Genomic DNA, 19,442 nt, shown 5'->3' on the forward strand with positions numbered 1-19,442 from the left:
GGGTTATTTTTTTCCACTGCTAAACATGACTTTGCCTGGTCATTCATATGCACGTAACTGGTTTCTGAAGGTCGAGCGCACACATGCTTTATCCGTCACTCTCTCAGTCTGGCACACTCATCAGTTTGTTGTCTTCTCTGAAGGTCAGCGGCTCGAGGATGTCCTCGTAATGGAGTCGGTGCGCGCCGCGGCTCGCTCTTCCACCCCGAAGCCCCATTAAAGCCCTAATCGAGCTAATGAAGATCAATGAAGTATCTCTGGCGCAAAGCCGCTGTCGTTTCCACACTCCGTTGAGTTGCGCTTTTGTGTGGAGAGCAGCTCATTTCTTCTTCTTACGCTTAATTAAGTGAAAGAACATTTGCCTACCACCGCTGGGATAATGATACTTTCATCCTGGCGAAGTGCTCTAGTTTACTTCTGTTTTGCATTTGATTTCTGATTCTATTTCTGCATCTCAGTTTCTGGCCAGAATGTTTTCTGAAGGATGAATGTGCGCCGTCCTGTTTCTGACAAATGAGCGTGGGTGGCGTAGTGGTTTTGGCAGGGCTAGCTAATCATCCAGCGCCTTGACTTGACAAGGTTACTCCGAGTTCCTTTGATCGCCAACTTCGTTCAGTGATCTCCTCTATGGGCGGAGATGGCTTTGTCACATTACAGAATGATTAAGGGGAGGTAATAACAGAACATGCTCAAATTATACCAATTACATCCCAGCACTTATGCAAATCCATCCAGTGCCTCTGCTGAAGATGAAGCGTCCTCCATAAGCTGGTAATTAGTTTCTAACAAGTTTTGAATTGCACAGTAATGTTTCTTGGCATGTGATGGTGGACTGAAACAAATGAGTGTCCACTGAAAAGTAGAAGCGATTTTCACTCAGAAAATGCTTGTAAATTTGCTAAATTCTTGTAAAACATACTTCAGTAATCTTATTTTATTTTCACAGTGTAGGATTTACTTTGAACCAGTTTTGACTTAGAAATTGCTTGTAAATTTCACAAATAATTACCAAGAAACTGCAAATAACATCAAATAAATATTATTAATTAAGTATTAATAAAATAGTATTTTCCAACCCAATCTCATAAAAAGTACGTATTAATAGCACAAGTTTGTTTCGATTTGGCATACTATTTATACACAGAAATTGACTTTGACGTGAATATGATACGCAATGGGTAGGATTAGGGTTGTAGGGTAGTGTATCATATGCACGTGGAAAATGTGTATTATATGAATATCAAACATGTGTGTATCATATGCACGCCAAAGCCAGTTTCTGTGTATCAACAGCATGATTTTATGTTTGTATTTTGGCGTACTATTTATACGCCTTTTCATGAGACCGAGCTCTATTTTCTATTTTCAATAATCTTTATTTACAGCTTATATATATATATATATTTTTTTTTTACAATGTAGGATTTACTTTGAAAAATTTTGCTAGTAAATTCACAAATAATTACAAAGAAACTGCAAATAACACATTTAATGTTAAATTTAGAAGTAGAAAGACTAAAATAATGTTTCCTTCTAAATACTTTCTCATACTCCAATAATCTTTGTTTTCATTCACGAACTTCAGAAATTCTTTTTTTTTTTTTTTTACAGTTTAGGATTACAGTTTTCTCTCCGAAATTGCCAGTAAATTTCACAAATAAATACAAAGAAACTGCAAGTATTGAATTAAATATACAATTTGAAGGTGTAAACATATCCCCAGTGAAGAACTCGACTTAAAATACAATAAAACTAAAAATAAAAGAACTAAAAATATAATAAAATGCCTAACTACATAATACTATTATTGTTAGAAATTGCAACAATATAAAAATAGAAATAAAATACATTTAAAATTTTAATTAAAACAATAAATAAACAATAATCACCTGGCCAGAGGAGACCTGCCCCCCCGACTGAGTCTGGTTTCTCCCAAGGTTTTTTCCTCCATTCTGTCTCAGAGGGAGTTTTGGGTCCTTGCCGCTGTCGCCTCTGGCTTCCTCAGTTGGGGACACTTAATTTCTAGCAGTTTCACAGAAATTGTATCTGATTTATTTAAATAGTATCTGATTTCACAGATACTCTTTAAACTAAACTGAGCTAGACAATGATATCACTGAATTCAATAATGAAATGCCTTTAACTGAAAATTGAGTGTTTAATCTTATTATTATACATTACTGACACTCTATCCTCCAATCTGATACTGTTAAGTGCTTTGACACAATCTGTATTGTTAAAAGCGCTATATAAATAAAGCTGACTTGACTAAACACTGAAATAGTATTTTCTTGTAAAACGTACTTCAATATATATGCATATTTATGTATATTTACAGCTTTTTTTTTTTTTGCAGTGCACTTTTGACTTATAAAGGCTAGTGAATTTAAAAAATAATTACAAAGAAACCGCAAATAACACATTTAATATTAAAATTTGAAGTAAAAAGTAAAAAGACGTAAATAGTGTTTTCTTATAAAACGTACTTCAGTGATCTTTGTCTCATTTACAACTCAAAACTATATAACTATAATATATGTATAATGTATATGCATGTATTTGCAGTGTAGGATTTACAATTTTGACTTAGAACTTGCTGGAAAATTTCACAAATAATTATAGAGAAACTGGAAATAGCACATTGAATTAAACATGAAAGACAAAAATTGTGTTTACAATGCAGGATTTACTTTGGAACTATTTTGACAAATAAATTACAAAGAAGCTGCAAGTAACATTGAATTAAACATTTGAAGTATAAAGAGAGAAATTGTATTTTCTTGTAAAATGTACAGTGTAAATGTATTGTGTAAAAAAAGTAAAGCTATTAAATTTCACAAATAGTCTTCAAATAACACATTAAATTAAACATGACATTTTGAAGTAGAAACACTAAAATAGTATATATATATTTTTGTAAAACATACCCCAGTAAATTTATTTGCAGCTTTGAAAAATCTTCTTTTACATTATGAGGACTAAATCTGACCAAATTAAGGCTGCTGTTTTAGTTTGATCAAGTTTTATCAGTTTTATACAGTAGATGGGCATTTAAAGTCTTTCTCGTCTGGGGTAAATGAATCAAAATGCTGATGTCTTGCAGTCGTGAGTGTGAATTTGTGATATCGTTAATATGATATGAAAAAAATAACAATTTCCTGTTTCAATACATCACCACTGGAAGTGTTTTATGGGGTGTTTTATGCTTCACGCTGTCTAAATGCTGTCTTGTCTAAATGTCTAAAATACTTTTATTCATCAAGAATTCATTAAATTGATCAAAAGTGTCAGTAAAGACATTTGTAATCCCACGAAAGATTTTTATTTTAAATAAATGTTGTTCTTTTGAACTTTTTATTCATCTATGAATCCTGAAAAATAAAATGGATCACATTTTCCACAAAAATATTGCGCAGCACAATTGTTTTCAACATTGATAATAATCAGAAATGTTTGTTGAGCAGTAAATCAGTATATTATTATGATTTCTGAAGATCATGTGACACTGAAGACTGGAGTAATGATGCTGAAAATACAGCTGCAGATCACAGAAATAAATTATATTTTAACAGATAGTCACATACAATACAGTTATATTAAATTGTATTAATATTGTATAAATATTTCACAATTTTACTGTATTTTTAATCAAGTAAATGTAGACTTGGTGAGCAGAAGAGGAACAGAAAACCCTACAATAGTGTAAATGACCTTCACATGGACTATTAGCACTTGCTGTTTAATTTCCATCAGAAAATTTGAATCTGTCATCTAATGCAATGAGATGTAAGTGTGTTTTAAGTGTCCGAATACTTTAGGGGTCAATGTATATATGTGTGTGTGTGTGGTGCTGCTTTGTCCTCTACTGTTCAGCTGAAGGTGGACGATAATTAATATGTGTTCTGGGCTTTGATGAATGAGGACATTGGAGGATTTCATCAGCTATAGACAGAAGGGTTCCCTCCCCAAACAGGAGGGACATCCGACCCCGCAGACACCTCCAAAACAACCTCTGCGCTTTAGAGGAGAACCAGAGGCCGTTATCAGACTGTCTGAATGTCACCGTGCAGCTGGAAGCATCTTATTCTCCTGTGAGGATCTTTAGTGTGTGATTCTTACTCCTTTACCTTACCTGTCTCTGTGTGTGTGTGTGTGTGTGTGTGTGTGTGTGTGTGTTTTCTCCTGTAGGGTAATTAGTCAAAGCCAGGTGCTGGTGTGTGATTAATCGGTCTGTGGTTCACAGACTTTAAGGCCGGGTGTCGTGGCCGAGGGTTGTGTTTGTGTCTCTTCTATGATAGAGTCAGATTTATATTCCCTCATTTGCAGGAAACATCACTTATTTCCTATCAGGAGCAAGAGCTCAGTCAGAAACACACACACACGCCGACGGGGACGAGTGCTAAACATACTTAAGGCCAGCGCTTTATCAAATTCATCCTTGATGAATTGTCTCAGTTTGTAGTTTAGTCTTTTACCAGCATTTACCATGATTTACAGGATCTTATAGTTGCTTGAGGAGCAAAACAGACACGTCTGTCATATATATATATATATATATATATATATATATACAGTATATGTGTGTTTGTGTATCACTTGTACTTTCTAATTAGTAGCATTCTACTCTGCTTAAAAATCCCCAGTATCATTATGAAATGTGTAATTAATTTTATACAAAATTATAAATAAATAAAATATCATTTAATTAAATGTTTTTAGATTATTATATTTTATTATAAAATTCAAATATTATATATTTTTTATATATAAGAATTATGATCCCCAGAATTAAGAATTATCATCTATAATAAATAATGTGTATATATATATATATATATAATATTATTAGCAGTTAACCAGTCCTTATAGTATTCTGTTTTTTAATAGGACTGGTTAGCTGGCTAAAAATCACTAGTATTTCTAATAAATTTTATATATTTTTATTATATATTATTTATTATATATTTTAAAATAAATAAAAATATATTAATCTTTTTAATTTTTAGTTAATAATACAATTTTTCATTGCTAAATGTATTAGTAAATGTTGAGATTAACATGAATTAATACTACATTCTGTGGAAGTATATGTTATGGTATTTTCTATAACACTTCGAGTTATTGTGTATGCTTAAATATGAGCAGTAGTACTAGAGATACTTTGCTTAGTAAACCCCTGATAACACAGTGATTGTTAGTCATAAGGATGCACTATTTATTTTGATTTCATTAAATAAAGACAGTGATGTGTGTGTCTGTCTTTGAGTGTTGAAAGCGCAGCTTGTTTTTCTGATGGATTGAAATATGTTGATGATTTTTCCCACTAGACGTCTCTGTGAAATTAAAAAGCCTCTTAATTTTGTTCTGAGGGTCCATTTAGTGAGGATAACTGGATGAGAGTAAAGGTTGACTGTGGTGACGCTCTTCAGGGACTCAATCTGAGCTTTTAGGAGAATTGACTTCTGCTCACGTCTGTCAGTCTTCAGGAGAAAGTCAAGGCTTTGACTCAAATGCCTCATATTGATTCGACAGTGGGAAACATTAGCGGGAAAAGCATTACCTCTGTTCCTGTTAGAACGATTCATAGGGTGTTTATTGTTAAATTTGGGTTCTGTTGTAATAGCGTTTTTAAATATGAAAGACTGTGAAACTTTATTATAGAAATGAAAACTAGTTGGAAACTCTGCACTGTAGGAAGTGGATTTGGATTGGGCGATTAAAAACTGTGTTATTAGACTAGTTCTGCAGTTCTTCCTCGACTCATGATTATCAGAGCATTAAAACAGAGATGTGTTAATATTGTAATTTTATTGAATTGTTTAATTTTCTGTGAGTCAGTTCCAACTGCCTGTTTTATTCAATTAAAAATTAGTCTTAATGACTTAGAAATATAAAAGCACATTTAAGACTGAAATAATGTGCGAAACAAAGTTGTGTGGAGTCTTTACATAAAGCTGTCCGAACAGAATGAGAACAGAAACCCTGAGGACTTGAAGACTAATATTTTGATATTACGCTCTGATACGGCTGTGGTCTGTGGCTTTGGTGTGTTTGTGTGTCCAGCTGGTGGGGCGTTGAGTCCGTGTGTCTCTGCTGACGTGACTGATGTGACGGAGACGCTGTGAGCTCTTGATGGACCGGCCCTCTGATTGTATCAAGCTTTACTTTCTGCACCGAAGCTTTTAGTGCTCGCCCTTCATACAACAGTCCTGACTTTCAATTTAGAGTTAGAACTACTTATGGTTTATTAATTTAAACCTATAAAGCTACTGTGTCAGTTTTGATACACACATGATCAAACTTTGCTGTTGAATCTCTTACACTCAATCTACTCCGTCATGAGTTTTTTTTGTATCCAGTAAAACTCTTCCAGTGTAACTGTACAAATGTATCAATGTAATTGTATCAATCATTTTTTAGTAAAATCAGTGCATCTCAAATCTGATCATCAGGATCTTTTGAGGAGCGTTTAATAATAAAAAAAAATAATCTAATATTTTTATTATATTACAGCTTTATTATAAAGCATAACATGTTTTAATCGTTTTAGGAGGTAAATAATATATTCCCTGACTAAATCTGGAGTAATGATCTTGTTTTAAGATGTTGTTTAATTGCAGTGCAGGTGAAGTCTCCATGTGCTCTGTATTGAGTTCATGTGTGATTTCTGTTTCTCCTGTGTGTTTGTATAGCTCTATCACACTCAGGTTTTATTGCTCCTGCAGTTCTGGTCCGTATGAGAGGGGATGTTTATAAGCGGATGAAGTGAAGCTCATTTGGTTCTTCACAAGCAGACTGTACGTGAGAGAGGAAAGCGGGGTGTAAAGTGTGTTTTATTTCAGGATCAGCATCGCACATTCACAGCAGGACGTACTGACTGTTACCAATTCGACTCGCATGCTCTTATTTCAGCTCGTAAATCCCACATTTTCTGCACTTCTAACCAGCTCTGCTCCAGAAGCCGCTTGGCCGTGTGCTGTTTGCTGCCTACATACAGAGCTGCTTTATAAAACAACACCTCGACTGAAGAAAAACCTCAAACGTGATTGATTTCAGCTCTGCATTAGCAACAGCTCTGTGTGATTGACAACTTTTCTCACATTGATTCCAGTCGAGTTTGACCTCGGCATGGTGTTCATCTGTTCACACAAATATTAGGTCAAATAGAACATTTTTTTTAGTTTTACATATAACATTTTTATCATTACATTTTAGTATTTAAAGAAATACAGTATTAAAATATATATTGGGGTGGTTGACATATTAAAGTTTGATGTCTTTTTTTAAAATAAATTAATTTTATTAACTATTAATTAAAATAATATTCAGCAACAGTGTATTAAATTGATCAAAAATGACAGTAAAGACATTTATAATGTTGCAAATTTCATTTTTACAATAAAATGTAAGTAAATAATTTAAATAAATATTTAAAATAAATGCTATTCTTTCAAACTTTCTATTCTTGAATGTTAGAAAAGACAAAATCATAGTAATCATTTAACAATATTACTGGTTTACTGCAATATTGTCACCTTCAACTTGTAATACCTGTCATACCTGTGTCATTATACACATTTATGTCCTGATTTGTCACAAAAACACACACACAATTTATTTAATTAAAATAAAAAAAAACTTTATTTTAAAATGATAATATTCATCAATATTACTTTTTTTGCTGTTACTTCTATATATATATATTATCTATATTTATATGTATGATTTATATGCATAGTTACAAAAATAGAACATTTAAAAAAATACTAAAATAAGTTATACTAAAATACTAAAATAATAATTATAGTTAACAGTATTACTGTTTTTAACTGTTACTTCTTTCAATAACATTAAAGACAGCAACAGCAGCAACAACAACAATAATAATTATTATTATTATTTTAGTGTTTAATGAAATTGAGAATTAAAAATGTATATTTGTATAGTTATTGCATGATTTGTTTTTGAAACCGTAGGTTAAAAGTGTCTGGAGTGTCTCTGATGCTTTACAATGCTGTCTAGGTACACACACACACACACACACACACACACACACACAGACACTGAAGTGGCGAATGAATGGACAATAACAGGGCAATTGCATTGGGCTTTTGGGAGGCACACTTTTGAACATTCCCAGCTGGTGTGATGGCAGCGAGTGTGAGATGATTTTTGGAAGGAGACTCCTCCATAAGGAGAGACAATGAGGCGAGCGGGGAATATGGTTTAATTTAGTCTGACATTATACCATGGTACCGTTGAGTATTACACACACACACATTATCACCTGCATCGCAGCACATTCGCACCTGTGAGAGGTGATACTGGAGCAAACCTCACACTTGTACAGACTGTTTCAGTTTTAATTGAAATGCCAGAACTGATCATGTGTGAAACTGGAGCATAAATCGCTCTGGTCAGTGTTTTAAATATTAATGATATATGTAAAGTTTTTGTGCCGGTAGACTCGTTTTGTGCTCCTTTTGCCACAGCAGGAGATATTTGTCTCTGATTTTAACCGTAGCAGCGGTTTGAAGTGGTTTGATTGGTTTCTAGGTATCAGTTCTTTTAAAGCATGCATTCAGTGATTTGTATACATCAGCAGCTGGAGTGTTTATGAAAGACCTTGATCTCTGTGATCTCCTGATCTGTAGATGTGGCTCATCCTTCCGTGTGCATCTGTAGGGTTTATCAGCTGGTTTCTGGCCCAGCAGGTGAAAACCATGCATCTGATCACTTTGTAGTATTTGTTTATGTTTCTGAATATCTTCGAAGACTGGAAAAGATTGTATTTATTTATTTAAAGACTGGAAATATTCAAATATTTGATCTATTTTAGTTAGTTATTTAGTTGGTTATTTAATTTTTATTTTTCATGGTTTTGAATATCATCAAAGACGAGAAAAGATTAATTCATTTATTCATTCATTCAGTAAGTCATTCATTCATTCATTTTATTTATTTATTTATAATCAAAGACTGGAAATATTCTGATATTTTAGTTATGCATTTATTTGAATTTTTTACGCTTTTGAATAACATTAAAAACTGGAAAATGTTGATTAATTGATTGATTTATGTAGTTGATAGCTTGTTAGTCATTTAGGTATTCAGCTTTAGTTTATTTTTTGTGTTTTTGAAAATCACCAAATACTTGAAAAGACAGATATGATACTTGCTTGCTTTATTTGTTTATTCTTTCTTTTGAATAACTTAAAAAGAAAAATCCAAGGAATATATATATATGTGTGTCTGTAACGGAGCCAACAAGACATGAGGCGTACAGATCCATGTGCAAGCTTTTATTAAACAGAGATGTGGTCAAAACACAGGCAGGGTTAAACATCAGTTAACAGATATGTTGAAGACAAGACACAAGAGTATTCCGAGGGCATGCTTGGGTCGTCGATCGGCGAACAACATCCAAAGGGTTTAGACAAGAGGGGTAATCCGAGAACACGAGCAATAGTCCAAGCAGGGGCAAACAGAGTCCAAACGGAAAGACGAGGGGTAAATCCAGGAAACACGCAAGAATCAAAACACGAGAAAACAGACAAGACAAAGACAACTAAGTGGGTTCCGTATCGCAGCTAAAACTAGGAGAGTAATAAACGCAAACTATAAACAGAAACACAGAATGGCTCAGTAAGGCAGCTAACACTAGGAGAGTGCTATACACAGAACAATACTCGGCAACTAGATCAGGAACTGAATGTGTTTTATATGGTGTGTGTAATAGTTCTCAGGTGAGCTGTGATTAGTGCAATCAGCTGTGTGTATGTCGTCAGTGCAATAGATGATGGGAATTGTAGTCTGTGGGTAACGTGCAACAGTAGTGTAGTGCAAGAGTCCAGCTTTTGAATAGCATTAAAAATGGGAAAATATTAATTAATTTATTTATTGATTTATCGTCCAAGTTATTAGAAAGTTGTATTTATTTATTTTTAAATATCATGAAAGACTGGAAAGTTTAAAGATATTATTTTATAATTATGTTACTTATTATAATTTTATTATATTAAAAAAGTAAATAATTAAAGATTGGAAAATATTTAGATATTATCTGAAGTATCTGATATTATATTAGATATAAGATTCAGATATAATTATTTTTATTTGTCTGGTTTTGAATATTGTCATTCATATATCATATAATGAATATTATTTTCAATATTATGATATTGAATATTATTATTTAGATATTATATTTGAGCTGTCCTTTAAAGTGCTGTCCTGGACAGGGAGCTGGGCTCATTATTTGTCTTGCAGCGCTCTGGATGCTCCATCACGGGGGATTTGGTGGCGCTATCACAGGGGTCGCAGTAGAGGAGACGACCGCCTCTTTGTAGCGTTTTGAGTGATTACTGAAGTCGTCCCAGTGAACACAGAGGAGATAAAATACGGTAGCTCATCAACAATGAGCCACCGAGGACCGTCGGGCCTCTTCCCACGCCAGACTCCGACGGCCTTTATTGCTTCAGCGCGCAAGGTCAAGCTCTGAAACACAGATACACGGCTGTCCTTCCTCTCAATCATCTCCTGAAGGCTGTTAATTATATCCTGTCTCGCATTAGCTCTGCATATGGTGAAAGGGTCAGGAACGAGCAGATGCGGCGGTAGAGGAATAAAGCGCTGCTTTCATCTGTTTTGGGTTCAGAAGAAACCTCAAGCTGCAGTAAATATACAGAGATTCATCCACAGATTCTTCACGTGCAGCTGGAGATCTGATTGAAAACCGAACGAACATGAGGAGATCTAATAATAACTTTTGTCTGCTTTATCAGCACTGAACCCACTTAATTATCACCACTTATGTAGCATATTCAGTATTATAAAGTGAATATTGAGTATTGGTTTATAGTTTATATGCAAATATACTTGTTTTTCTTTATCTTAAAAAGGAACTACTTCAACAGAAAAAATATGATATATAATCATGACATTTAATCTTAATTGTAATCTGTTTTATCATGATATTAACCATATATAATCATGATATTAATCAAAACTCTGATCTGTTTTATCTTTGTATTAATCATGATATTAATCAATATTGTCACGGTGCACACAGCAGGGAGGAACGCGCAGACGAGGACGTAAACTCAAATAATAGTCTTTAATGTAGACATCTGCACAAGACATGGCAGGACAAGGCAAGGCTTACAGACAGACAGGAAACACCGGGGGTAACGAGTAGACCAGAATAAATCTAACTGAACAGACAGGACTAATATACACAGGTAAATCATAGATAATGAGACGAACACGGCTGGACAAGAATTAAACTAATGATTACATTTAACAAGGACAGGAAACAAACCAAATATGGAAATGGCTTTGTGGAGATCAACACGTTCATCCACTCGGCTCCGAAGCAAAAATCTGATGAGTGGATGCACCTGTCGCCCTTTTATACCCGTATGCACGGGGAGTGGCTCAGGTATGCAAAATCCACTAGCCATTTCATTGGCGTTTTCTCTTATCAGAGGTGATTGGGGCTCCCAGGTAAATCCCCTAATGTCGTCACGACCTAACCCGTAGTCACCGACAGATAGGGAACCACACATAATACATCAGAACGCTCTTTCATATGAAAAACAGAACACACCAGGGTCATTTTTACAGTTTCAGTAGAAAAAAAAACCTATCAATCATATATCAAATTTAGCATGGCATGTTTAAGCAATACAAGAGGCTGTGCTGAATTGTGGATATAGTTAGAACTAAATATACATCCAATTTTAGACACAACACAACAGAGTTACTGTTTAATTTAATAATGTATGATTAAGGAACTTTTTTAACTATTTTATTCTTATTTTTGTTTAATATTAATAATATATTACATTTGTATTTTTACAAATATTTCTAAATTGATTTATTTTTACTTCGGTTTTAGAAATTTTTGTATTTTAACTTCAACTTAATTTATTGCAGTTCGTTGCTAAGACAACATTTCTAATATTTATTCCGTTTTTTTATTTTTAATATGAGAGGCTCTTAGTTTGTTAGTTGAAAGTTTAGTTTAACTTGATGTAAAATAACTGTAACTAAAACTGTAATAAACACTAATAAAAAACTATATAGCAAAATATAATAAAGCAACATAAAAATGGCCAAAAATACCATAATAGTATCTCAATGAAACACTGATTTCTATATAGCTTCATTTTTATTTCAGTTTCAGTATTTTCTTTATTATTTTATGAGTTTCTAATTTTCATTTAGTTTTTCAAAGTTTCACCCAATATTCATATTTAATTTTTATTTGAGCTTTGTTTTAATTACCAAAAATAATTTGAAATAGTTTTAGTTTTTGTTTTAGTTCAGTTAACAATAACAACACTCGTCAATTTTACTGTTTCATTGTAATAAATGATAATTTTTGACTTTTCAATGGTCCATTTTGTGTTTCAAAATCTCAAGAATATTGAGTTTTGCATAGAGAGTGTGACTCTCTATAGAGTCGATAGAGATGATAGAGTTTTCCAGTATTTAACTATATTCGTGAGACTTTCCATAATTATGTAAACATGCAAATAGAGGTAATTAATCTCACACATCCATATCGATTCACATACAGTCTGTGTCTGTGTCAGGATTGCTGGATTCAGTGAACTTTTCAACAAAATCCATTTAGAAATATAAAGGCTTTAATCAGCGCTGTTTCTCTGGAGCAGCTCGTTTTGTTCATTTTATTAATGCATCTTTATAAATCTTTATTTGGATAAATGTTGAAAGATGTCTCATTATATTTACTAATAACCTCACCAGTCTCCAATTGCACAAGCGAAGCGGCGTCTGCGTGGTGAATAAATCACTCTGTGTGTTTAGATGAGGCAAGGAAAGGGCAGCAGACTGTGGCCTTCATGCATCTGTTTCTCTCCAGACTTTGTTGCTCTGTGAACGGACTATTACATGAGGACCAGTCTCAATATGCTTAAAGAGACCACTCACCACAAAATAATCATTCTTTCATCATTTACCCCAAATTTTGAGAAATGCCTCAGTTTTTTTTGTTGCTGTGTTCATACAATGAAAGTCACTGGGGTTCAGCATTGCTTGGTTCTTTGTTGTGTTTTGCAGAAGAAAGTAAGTCCCACTCTTAAAACAAAATGCATAAAAATAGGGCACAATGTGATTTTTTTATAGTTGTAAAACAACAACAACAACAAAAACCTTTACCTGTATTTTGAATTTTGCAAAGCATTGCATTGTGTTTTGGAGTTAATGGAAATTTCTGTAAAATTAATGGCATCAAATTACCTCTACATTATTATTATTATTATTATTATTATCATCATCATCATTATTATTAGTAGTAGTTGTAGTAGTATTTAATTTATTATTATTTTTAAAACAGTGCCAACAGGTTTGGGTATATATTATGGGTATATATTATGATGGTATATATATATTTTTTTTTTATAAACTTGGAATTGCAATTGCAAAATTAAGTAAGGAATCAATTAATTAAAAAGTGACTTATGACAAAAAAGTCTGATTTGAAAAATAAAGTTGCTATTACTTTAAAAAAAAAAAGATTCGGTAGCATCTTTCATAGGTTTTCATAGATTTATGCTTTTTCTAAGCTATCTAAATAAAAACCATTTAGAAAATAATGATTTAAATAAAATCAAGTAGTTAATAAACATTATCTGTATATCTGGCAAATATGCATATTAGTTCATATAGTTCATAGTTCATCTGCACTGTAAAAAAAAAAAGAAAGTTGAGCCAACTTAAAATTTTAAGGCAACCAGCTTTTTGCAGATTTTTGAGTTCTCTCAACTTAATTTTGTAGGAGATTCTCAACTTTTTGTTGTATGAACTAACAAGTTGAGAAAACTCAAAAATCTGCTGAAGCTGGTTGTGTTAAAATTTTAAGTTGGCTCAACTTTTTTTTTACAGTGTGTGTAATCCAAATGTATTTAAATCTGATATGCATAAATCATAATGCAAAAGTTTAAAAAGTTAAGAGTTTTAAAAAAAACTCTTAAAAGTTTTTTGAGTACTGTCAGGTGTGGGTGAAGGGTTAGAGCGAGGACTCACTCGCAGGAGGAAATAGGGCTTTATTAATAATAAAAATTAAATAAACAACAAAAACTACCCCGTAGGGGAAACCGGGCAGGGCAGGGCAGGCCTTCACACAGGGTAACATCGACAACGAACCGGCACAGGACTGCAAACACAAGGAGATTATAAAGGGAGCAAATGAGGAGGGTAACGAGTAAACACAGGTGGGGCAAATTAACCAATAATCAGGAAACAAGGTGGGTGGGGTCAAGACAATTGACACGAGAGCACATGGCACATCGAACCAAACAAGACAAGCCGTGCTCACACAAAACAAAAACACAAGCACATGGCCAGCAAAACAAAATCCCTAGCCATGTGCAAAACAGGACACGAACACGCAGCTAATGAGGAGACTCATAAGCTGCATGTTCACTAAACATGACAAACATGAAAGCACGCATCCAGTGAAAAAAAACACAAGCTGTGTGCCACACAGAACAAGACAAAACAAGAGAAAAAAACAACACACACAGAGGACAGAGGAGCGCACGGCCCGAGCGAACTCAAAATCTCACGCTCCCACAGCGAGAACAAACCTGGAGAGTGAGTGTCCAAACCCCGACACGAAACCAGAACCGAGCCTGAACAAGACAGGAGTGCCGGGATCCGAACACCACGCTCCAACATGAAACAGAGCACGCAGACAAGAGAGCGTGCAGCTCGAGCACACTCGAAGCCACGCGCTCACCAGAAAACAAGATAAGAAGGGAGTGTTAGGACTCCGTCACAAAACCATGAATAAACCAGACCGAAGTGACAGAACCCTGACAAGTACAGCTCAGAATGATATCGAAGCATCTCTGCTTCAGCTCAGAGGCATTTTAGTCTCCAGAGAGTCATGAAATATCAAGATCAATTTAAGCATGTTTGATTTGTCAATAGAGAAAGTGAAAGAGCCAGTCAGACGTGATGCGGGGGTCCGCTGCCGGCTGGAGGATGAGTGGTATCAGCCGAGCTCACCGTGACATCTATTACGCTCATGTGTTCTCCATTTACCATCTGATAGATTTCCCATATTTGTTTGTGCAAAATCAGCTGTGCGGAAAGTTATATGGCCGTAACACGCGTGATCCTTGCAGTGACTGAATCAGCCTGAAACTAGAGATTGAAAACATGCAGCAATGTGTCAGAGAGGCCTCTAATGCACAGATAAACGCGTTCTATGAGTGCACGGATGTTCATTTCAAGCCTCAGTCATTTTGCAGAGTTTTACTCCTTGGAGGTCAGAAAAACAATTAGGAAGGTGTAATAGGAGCAGAAGGAGGAGAGGAGATGATGTTGAATTGATGGTACATGAGCGGCGGAGCATTCAAGACGGATGGGCTGTTAAACTGGTGTGTAATGGCTCTGGAGTGTGTGTGTGTGTGTGTGTGTGTGTGTTTGTGTGTGTATGTGTGGGTCATGTGTTTCTGAGTCATCCACATCTCTTCCTTTTATAGTGTGTTTGTGTTTGTGTGCACTGAAGCCAGTTGAAATGTGAAAACAGGTTGTTGTGCACTAGAATAGACGACCCACACTCTGTTATTAGGTCCTCAATGCATCAAAAGCAAGCTTTTTCGAAGATTAGAATGCATATGAATGTGCAAGGAAAAATGTGTATTTGACATTTGTGTTAATACCGTTGGCAGATGCTTTTTATCCAATGTGACTTGTTTTATGCTTATTCTGCATGCAGCTTTTATGGTCTCAAAATTAGCATCATTTGAGAGACTTCTTTGAATGCATTTATGCATTGCTTTTATCCAGTGTTACTTGTTTTTGTATGAAGTGGTAATTATTTGATAATTATTGCATGTGTTTATTTCGCAACTGCACATTTATGCAGGTGGGTAGTTGAGACATAGCATGTCCGAATGCTGACACAAAGTTTTTAGATTAAAATGCATATGAATGTGCTAGGAAAAATGTGTATTTGCCATTTGCATTTATGCATTTGGCAGACGCTTTTATCCAAAGTGATTTGTTTTATACTGCATGCAGCTTTTATAAACTCAAAAGTGGCATCGCTTGAGACTTCATTTAATGCATTTATGCATTTGGCATTTTTTTTATCCTAAGGACTGTGGTGTTTGATTGGAAAAGATTATTTAGCAGCTGCATGTATGTTTTGTTTTTTATAATTTTAGAATAAAATGCATGTGGATGTGCAATAAAAAATGTGTATTTAGCATTTGCATTTTTATGCATTTGGCAGATGTTTTTATTCAAAGTGATTGCATTGCATTTCTTGTTTTTGTATTAGTGGTATTTGCTAAGTATATGATAATTATTGCTTGTCTTTAAAGTTACTGATTTAAACAAACACCTAACTCTATACGTAATAACATTTTGACACATAATTCGTGACAAGAATGATTCTTTAAAGCAATTGCATTGCAACGTGTAAATATATGCAGGTGTTTAATTAACACATAGCATGGCCACAATCGTTTTTTTTTTTTTTCAATCAATATAATTTTTTTTGCTAAAATGCAAATGTATGTGCAATGAAAAATTTGTTTTTGTCATTTGCATTAATGCATTTGGCAGACACTTTTATCCAAAGTGACATGTTTATACATGCTCTACATGCAGCTTTCATAAATTCAAAATTAGCATAATTTGAAAAACTTCATTGAATGCATGTATGCATGCGGCAGATGCTTTTATCCAGAGTTACTTACTTTGCAGTTCTCATTTTCTGTAGCTTGGTATAGGAAATATTTGATAACTATTGCTAATACTTAAGAATATTTATTTAAACACCTGTGATTCTTTAAAGCAACACCTTAGCACCTGCAGAGCAATATGCAAATATGTGCAAGTGAATAGTTGAGACAAAGCATGTACACAAACCAAGGTTTTAGGTTAAAATGCATAGAAATGTGCAAGGAAAAATGTGAATTTGGCGTTTTAAATGCTTTTGGATGGAGTTTAGCTTGTCACGCCACAGGATATAACCACCTAAATCTGCTTTAATGCATGTATATGTTTATCTGTTACCATTTCTCCCATTTCAGGCATACAGTGCGATCATTTCTCTCTCTGTATGTTCATTCTCATCCCCCTCAGCGCTTCATAGCAGCTCATTCTGCCTCACAAACCCAACAGAGCCATTATGGCACTCAGAGATGGAGATGCATTTATAGCATCGGTCCTTGTACATGCTGTTGTCATTCAAATTGAATTCTCATGAGCGTTTGTCCTCCAACCCTCTACCTGAGAGACGCGGTGGTTATGAAATTAGGAGAATTGAGGGAAAAGGCCACAATCCTTGGGGAACCAAAGACCGGCTGTAAGGAGAGCAAATGGATGTTTTATTGATCAGAGAGGGTCAGCCGGGCTGCTGGCCTGCGTTCATGTCATGTAGTATTAATTGTCTTGGTGATTGTGGCGACAGGAACAGGAAATGTCTGAAGATTCGGTTTCACAGACTTGTGTTTCTGTCTCTCTCTCTCTCTCTTGCTGAGATGCAGACCTCGTGTCTCGGGTCAAGAGATCAGATGAAATGACTCGTGTTTATTGTGCTGGTAAAACTCTTTAAAGATGTCTCTGGATCGTGTTTCACTGCCGGTGCATTGGATGAATAACAACATTTAGTGTCACGGCACACAGATGCCCACAGTTGCTCTATGATTGTCTGATGCATGATGTGTATCCCCAAATGTTTTTAACTTCAAACCATTGCTAAAAAAAAATCCATATTTTCCATAATCCATAATAACACTTCCTCCAGTGAAAAAGTGCATCTCCTGTTGTCTCTCACATCAAAATTCAGCCACATATTTGTTTAGAGCTGTTTTTGACTGTTTTGGCTTGTAAACGCTGCTTGCACTCATTATTTTAGTTAAAAACATCTTTTGTCTTCCCACCCATTCCCACCTATTCACTGCACTAATATTCATTTAAAGTTACACTGTAAACAATGATTTTTCAAAGATTTTAGTAAAGATTACTGGAGCATATTTTACATGAAAATACTATTTCAGTCTTTCTAGTTCAAAATATCATCTTTAATTAAATTTTTGAGTTAAAATTGTTTAAAAGAAAAACACACTTCAATGTCCATTAGCAGAACTGTATTTTCTGTTTTATGTCTGTTCGTTTTCACTAATTTCCATCTTTTGATTTCTGATTCAGATGAAGTGCCATTTAATGGATTCAGCAAAATGTGCCGGATCTGGTTTTCTACATGACCTGTTTGATAAGACATGATAAGACAAAGCCCAGTAATTACATTTCTGTTGGCTAGAGAAAAAATGAAATTGCACATACCGTTAATTTTATGCTTGCTATAACGCTTTTTAAATTAGTTGAAGAGAGAGTGTTTAATATGCAGTTGGACAGATGCAATCAGCTTTTTCTAGCGTTTTATTTTTCCCTGAACTCATTTAGTTTTCATGATCATTGTTCCCCAGAAGTACAGCATGTGACTGATTACTCTATATTAAACATCTTAAAACTGTTAAGGGACCTTCGGACAGGCACTGCTGAAACATCTCTGTATAGTTTGTTAATAATAATGATCTTAATACACGGCTAGTTTGGCGTGATCACATGATTCAGTGATGGCCTGTACCTGCATGTCTTCTCTGTTCTGTCCGGCGTTCATCTGTGTGGTGCGTTCATCTATCTATCTATCTATCTATCTATCTATCTATCTATCTATCTATCTATCTATCTATCTATCTATCTATCTATCTATCTATCTATCTATCTATCTATCTATCTGTCTATCTGTCTATCTGTCTGTCTGTCTGTCTGTCTGTCTGTCTATCATTTATCCATCCATCATTCTGTCATTCCTTCTATCCATCCATCCTTCTATGATTCTACCATTCCATCCATCCATCCATCCATCCATCCATCCATCCATCATTCCATTATTCCATCAATCCATCATTCTGATTTTCCATCCGTCCATCTGTCCATCGTCCATTGTCCGTCATTTCTTCCATCCATCCGTCCGTCCGTCCGTCCGTCATTGTATCATTCCATCCGTCCATCATTCTATCATTCCATCCATCCATCTTGTTTGCTTCCTCAATTCAAATTCAATTAAAAATCTGGAATTTAAAAAGCAATTTATCCAGATTTAAGCTTGTTTGTAGTTTTCTGTAGTTTGTAGGGTGATATACGAGGAAGTGCTCAGGCGCTTTGACCTGTACAGTTGCATCGAATCAGTGGGCACAATATTATTATTCATTTAACGGATGCTCTTTAATTCAGAGCAGTTACGGTTGGCTAACTGCAAGAACAGTTTCCTTGAATTAACCTTTAGCTGAGTGCCATTGATGTTGAGGTGTGATTACAGATGACCAAGTTCCTCCGTTGACCTCTGGAACTCACCTTCTGTGAGTAAATGATGACTTTTACTTTAAGTT

General features: G+C 34.6%; 1 protein-coding gene across 1 annotated transcript in view; it reads left to right on the forward strand.

Annotated features, from left to right (window-relative positions):
• LOC306884773 (DNA nucleotidylexotransferase-like) overlaps positions 1-19,442 on the forward strand; it is a gene marked incomplete at its 5' end in the record, with an annotated part of 120,203 nt that overhangs the window by 73,163 nt on the left and 27,598 nt on the right. The gene's annotated exons all lie outside the window — the stretch shown is intronic.

This window comes from Barbus barbus (genome assembly GCF_936440315.1).
Source record: "Barbus barbus genome assembly, chromosome: 18".
Lineage (NCBI taxonomy): Eukaryota > Metazoa > Chordata > Actinopteri > Cypriniformes > Cyprinidae > Barbus > Barbus barbus.